The sequence below is a fragment of the Delphinus delphis genome, chromosome 11, assembly GCF_949987515.2.
Source record: "Delphinus delphis chromosome 11, mDelDel1.2, whole genome shotgun sequence".
Lineage (NCBI taxonomy): Eukaryota > Metazoa > Chordata > Mammalia > Artiodactyla > Delphinidae > Delphinus > Delphinus delphis.
In genome coordinates, this window is record NC_082693.1 from 38,528,461 (window position 1) to 38,535,433 (window position 6,973).

Below are 6,973 nucleotides of genomic sequence, written 5' to 3' on the forward strand. Positions count from 1 at the left end.
GCTTTGTCACAGCTCACCCTTCCACCTCCCCATATCCTCAAGTCCGTTCTCCAGTACGTCTGTGTCTTTATTCCTGTCTTACCCCTAGGTTTTTCATGACGTTTTTTTCTTAAATTCCATATATATGTGTTAACATACCGTATTTGTCTTTCTCTTTCTGACTTACTTCACTCTGTGTGACAGACTCTGGGTCTATCCACCTCATTACAAATAGCTCGATTTCATTTCTTTTTATGGCTGAGTAATATTCCATTGTATATATGTGCCACATCTTCTTTATCCATTCATCTGATGATGGGCACTTAGGTTGTTTCCATCTCTGGGCTATTGTAAATAGAGCTGCAATGAACATTTTGGTACATGACTCTTTTTGAATTATGGTTTTCTCAGGGTATATGCCCAGTAATGGGATTGCTGGGTCATATGGTAGTTCTATTTGTAGCTTTTTAAGGAACCTCCATACTGTTCTCCATAGTGGTTGTATCAATTCACATTCCCACCAGCAGTGCAGAAGTGTTCCCTTTTCTCCACACCCTATCCAGCATTTATTGTTTCTAGATTTTTTGATGATGGCCATTCTGACTGGTGTGAGATGATATCTCATTGTAGTTTTGATTTGCATTTCTCTAATGATTAATGATGTTGAGCATTCTTTCATGTGTTTGTTGGCAGTCTGTATATCTTCTTTGGAGAAATGTCTATTTAGGTATTCTGCCCATTTTTGGATTGGGTTGTTTGTTTTTTTGTTATTGAGCTGCATGAGCTGCTTGTAAATTTTGGAAATTAATCCTTTGTCAGTTGCTTCATTTGAAAATATTTTCTCCCATTCTGAGGGCTGTCTTTTGGTCTTGTTTATGGTTTCCTTTGCTGTGCAGAAGCTTTTACGTTTCATTAAGCTTCATACGTTTCATTGTTTATTTTTGTTTTTATTTCCATTTCTGTAGGAGGAGGTGGGTCAAAAAGGATCTTTGCTGTGATTTATGTCATAGAGTGTTCTTCCTATGTTTTCCTCTAAGAGTTTGATAGTTTCTGGCCTTACATTTAGGTCTTTAATCCATTTTGAGCTTATTTTTGTGTATGGTGTTAGGGAGTGATCTAATCTCATACTTTTTTTTTTTAACATCTTTATTGGGTAATCTCATACTTTTACATGTACCTGTCCAGTTTTCCCAGCACCACTTATTGAAGAGGCTGTCCTTTCTCCACTGTACATTCGTGCCTCCTTTATCAAAGATAAGGTGACCATATGTGCGTGGGTTTATCTCTGGGCTTTCTATTCTGTTCCATTGATCTTTCTGTTTTTGTGCCAGTACCATACTGTCTTGATTACTGTAGCTTTGTAGTGTAGTCTGAAGTCAGGGAGCCTGATTCCTCCAGCTAGGTTTTTCGTTCTCAAGATTGCTTTGTCTATTCGGGGTCTTTTGTGTTTCCATACAAATTGTGAAATTTTTTGTTCTAGTTCTGTGAAAAATGACAGTGGTAGTTTGATAGGGATTGCATTCAATTTGTAGATTGCTTTGGGTAGTAGAGTCATTTTCACAATGTTGATTCTTTCTTTCAACTTTTAAAATTATGGGTACTAAGGTGTTTATATTTGCCGCTTACATTTTATTTCTACTGGACAAAGCTACCTCGAAGCATTAGACAGATTTGACTGGAAAAGATGAGAAAGGGCCTACAAAACAGAATAAACAGATTACTGTTAGAATCTGTTTATAATCTACAAATCACATTCATTACTTCATCATCTGAACAATTCTGTACAATTTTATTTTATAGACTTAAAAAATAAGTGACTCACTTAAGGTCATAGGTGACAAACATTCCTTTAATATATATTTATTTTTTGCTATGTGCCAGGCACTGTAACTAAATCCTGGAAGTCAAAGGTCCCAAAGGAATTGTCTGTCTGTGGATTCAAGAACTCAGTCTGTGGAAACACATGTCAACAAATATTTGCAATAAAATGTGACAAATGCTGAAGTAGAGGAATATACTTTGCACTAGGAGCAAAGAAGTAAACATGTATGGGTGGGAGGTCAGAGATAGGCCTGACAGAAGTCTTGAGGGAGAGAAGAGTGGGGATGTCTCCATTAATGAAAAAGAGGAGAATGTGGGCTTCCCTGGTGGCGCAGTGGTTGAGAGTCCAATGCAGGGGAGACAGGTTCGTGCCCCGGTCCGGGAAGATCCCACATGCCACGGAGCGGCTGGGCCCGTGATCCATGGCAGCTGAGCCTGCGCCTCTGGAGCCTGTGCTCCGCAACAGGAGAGGCCACAACAGTGAGAGGCCCGCGTACCAGAAAAAAAAAAAAAAAAGAGGAGAATGTGCTAGACATGCAGTTGAGGAAGGGTATAGACCATGTTGTAGAGCAGATCATAGGGTATTTGGGGGAGGTGTTAAGCCAGGATTTGTATCTCAGGTCCTGGAACTAAGTCCAGGGGTTCTTTGCATTTATGTTTCCACAGGTGAGAAATACAAGGTATGTTAATCTGGGTATGTTAACAATACCAGTGTCTCAATGGTTTAACATAATAAAAGCTTATGTTTCACATAAGTCACAGTGTGTAGCAGGCTTGTTGGAGCCAGTGGGTGGGGTGTCTGCTCCTTGCAATCATGGAAAGACCAGGTTTCTTCTATCTTGTGGTTCTACCATCCCCTGTTGCCTTGGAATCATCCAATCTGTGGGCCTCAGATAAAGGAGGAAAGCTGTGGCTGACATATTGGAGATATCAGGGACAAGCCCTGGAAGTGCTCTCCATCATTTTCACACATTTCCTTAGCCAGAATTCATGACTAAGGTGCATGCTCATATGGTTCCACCTAACTGCAGGGTGGCTGTACAGTGTGTGCACCCCAGTAGAAAAGGAAATGGGGTTTGATGAACAATTAGCATTGCCTCTGTCACACATATAATTAAATTAAGTTAAATAACCAAGCTGTCTTTACTTGAAAGAGAGATTTGGGGAGAGCTGGCAGATTATATCAAAAGAGGAAAGAAAAAGGAGGCAAAATAGTCATCTTTGGCCTGATGGCCCAATAATGGGTCATTAATATTTAATAAACATCTACTTTATGCCAGAACTTTGTTTTTTAACATCACAGGGAAAAAAATATAAAATACCTTTATATTTAGCTTATTAGCTTTAATGTGCCATCTCTTTAGCTTTCAGTCAGCAAACTGCAGATATTATCTCAGCGTGGGTTTAGGAGCATCCAGTGAGCCAAAAGGCAAAATTAGGACTTGAACCCTGGCCTTAGACTTATAATCTGGTGCACCTGTCACCAGAGTGGCACTTTACCTTTCACAGTAATATATGGACAAGTCCAAACTCCTGTGTAAGGTGGGGTAATTAAATATGCAGTGAGTAGCAGGCAGGTGATTCCATCTTTTTAAGACTTTCTGGTGGAAGAGTTTCAAGATCAGCTTTGAGGGCAAAATGTAGGAACAGCATCTTGGGTAGAATCAGAAGGCAGAAGTGTACCTGCTGTGGGGTGAAGAACACACAGGTGTGGACATGCCTATCTAGAGTAGAGAAGAAATGGGGAAATTGATAGAAAGATTAGAATAGTGGGTCAAGGATTTTTAATTTGCCATATCAAGTAATAGAGAGTCACTATATTTAGTGTTATAAGGAAGCGATATACCTGGTGGGTCCAATTATATCATTCTAAGGAAACTTGGTCATCCAGGGCTGCCCTGTTGATAGAGTTCCGAACGACTGAATGGGATGAGTTGGAGCCAAAGCCAGATTCTAGTGTGTGCAGTACAGTTCCTCAGGACACAGCTGTGTTCTTCCTGGGGCTCAGGGAGAGGTCACAATCATTTAAGGTTCCAAGTTCTCCTTTGGACTTCAAAAGACCTTAAGAGACTCAGTCTCTTGCCTGTCAGCCTTAGCTCCTTCATTTCTGAACTCTTGTTCTGCTGTGGTTTGAATAAAAACATATAATGCAGGTGTTCACCAGTTTAGGATTGTGTTATAAGAGTTTCTTTATTAGTCAGTTGATTGCAATGAATTAGCAGCTTGGCTTACAAAAACCTTTTCCGCTATAATAAACCATACCTCCAGTTGCTAATTAGAGTCTAATCACCATTTATAACACTGCTTTTCTTCCATTCAAAGTTTTGAAGCTTGATGTCAGAGATGAGTTTTCTACCAACAGGGCAGTGCAGCTGTTTGTGTCCACTATGTCTAGGACTATAAAAGAAAGAGGAAGGTTGAGGGAAGTGTCAGGTTAGGATTCCTGTGGAAAGAAAGGGTAAGGGTCCCCTAGTCAGTAGTCGATAATTAAAACTGGTATTTGTAGAGCACTTCACAATTTACAAAATGCTTTTTTGTACATGTGATCTTCACAACTCAGGGAGATAGATAAATTATCTTTATCCCTAGTTTATTTTTAAGGAAATAGTGGTTCAGACATTTAAAATCGTAGAATCTCACTTTTTATTTTTATAATCCTGGGCAGATTTATGTAGATATACCTATTTCCTAATTAATAAAATGAAAATCATTATACCTACTTTGTAGGGTTGTTGTGAAGAGTAAATGAGATGATGTAAATTGCCACCTTAAAATTGTCACTCGTTGGGCTTCCCTGGTGGCGCAGTGGTTGAGAGTCCGCTTGCCGATGCAGGGGACATGGGTTCGTGCCCCGGTCTGGGAAGATCCCACATGCCGCGGAGTGGCTGGGCCCGTGAGCCATGGCCACTGAGCCTGCGCGTCTGGAGCCTGTGCTCCGCAACGGGAGAGGCCACAGCAGTGAGAGGCCCACATACTGCAAAAAAAAAAAAAAAAAAAAAATTGTCACTCGCCATCTGCCTCTACAAGGATTAGGTCACTAGCCACTGTAGTTGCTGACCTTCAACACACCCTAAAAGGAGTTCAGGGTGGAGGTCAGGAATGAGGCACTCTGTGCTCTGGGAAAAACTGACAGAACAGGCCTTCAGATAGATATTTTTAGGAGAAGGTTTTAATGAGCCCAATTTTTTGCATCTTCTCATATCTAGGAAAGCACTAAAATCATTAATGGAGACATCTACTCCTTGTGACTATCAGCAACCTTCTTGTGACCAGCAGTAACCTTCTGCCAAAATGTGTGCTTGATTGCACGTATCGCCCTTCAGCAAAATCACATATATACTGACCTCCCCCACACACACCTCTTTGAAGCAATTCCTCAGAGCTATCTGAGCGGCTGTCTCCCAGGCTATAGTCCTCATTTTGCCCCAAATAAAACTTAACTCGCAACTTTCACATTGTGCACTTTTTTTCAGTTGACAAAATAGACAATTTAATACATAGTAAGAATAGAGTAAATGATAAGACTTAGGAATTGAAGCTGCATAATGGGTGAAAAGAAGACTTCAGTAGCGTGGGACAGAGCAAAGATGGGATGAAAGATAAATTTTATTCCTGAGTCACAGTGAGGTAGACAAATTGGTTGAAGCTGAAGGTGTAGGTGGCAGAGTAGGATGCTTTAACTGGAGATTAGGATGGGGGTTGCAGTTGTTGGTACTAACTAGATATAGGATATGATTGTGAAAGTGGGTGACTGAGGTGGTAGACAAGATCATTTAAGGTAAGAAAAAGTCAAAGAACTGGGAGGCTTGGTATTAGCAGGGATAGTAATCAAAATATTTAACTGCCAGTACTAGGGGTAGGCATGGATCCATCAAAATGAATGTAGGCTATCGTGCTATGCAGGGTCTTGGAGGCACTAGTGGCTATGAAAATGTTTCAGTATTTTAATGATCATACTTGTGCAGTTGAACCCAGGCCATAAGATGGATCGTCCACATGGATATTACCAGGAATGATGATGGGGTTATGGAGAGTGAGATAGCAAGCTAGTTGAGGGAGTCTTTAATGAAAGAAGGAGAATGACCAGGACTATGGTAGGTGATAATAACAAGGAAGGGTAGTGTGTGGTATGGCTTGATGTCTCAAAGGATCAGGACATTATTTAGGGAGGAAGGAGGAAAGTGGTACTTGAGGCAGCAATGAAGAGCAAAGAGAATATTTACTTGATTTTACTGATGACAAATCCTGAATTCCAGAGGTCACAGTGGAAGGAGTTAGATGTTATTTGGGGGGTTAGAGTCTAATTCAAATTAGGCAGTGTAGAGGACTATGATAGGGTAAGAATCTCTATGATGAGGAATGATCTGGAGGCCAAGGATTCTTGTGTTGTAAGCAGAGATATAGGACATGAGGGGATTAGTACTCTCAGGGGTAGGTGGATAATCAGTTCTAATTATAGCCCCCTTCTTGGGACTGGTCTAGTCATCTTGTCAGTGGTGAGGTAAGGTATAAGGGTTGGCTGGGAGTGAGTAGATGAGGTGTGTGTGGTAGAATGAGGATCTCATTAGAAGTGTGCTGCACTTGTGGACCCTCTTCCAATCCTATTGTGGACAGAGTTAAGGCTAGAGGGGCTGTCTTTCCAGAAGTGCCAGAGTTCCGAGGTCCCTTAAATCATGCTTGGCAATGGTGGTGATGGTGTCAAGGCTTAGGGAGTTCTGTGGCTTACCCTTAAGTCCTATTGTCCTTGATATTGAGGGGGAGGAAAGGAGTGGCCTTACAAGGAGTTAACAGTTTCTTGTGTACTCTTTAAATAGGAAAATTTTAATTTAAAAGATAGTGCTAAATTGAATGGTGGGCACAAAGTTGTGCTAGAAATAGCACTAAACTAAGAACCAGAAGATTTGTTTTTAGTTCTGGCTTTGCCTCTGGGTGACAGATTAGAGCCTTAACCTCATCAATCAAATTGGTGTAATATCATGCCATTTTTTCCTTAAAAGCTGTTGTGAGGACTAAATTAAGGAAAAATATAGGCATATGGTATAAAACTTATAAAGCACTATTTAAAGGCAAGAAGTTGGCAATTGGCACTACTTGGCAGAAATAATTTGTAGTCAGTGTAAATAGTGAACCAAGTACAGGCAGCTGTCAGTTAGTGACAGCTGGTGTTGCAGTC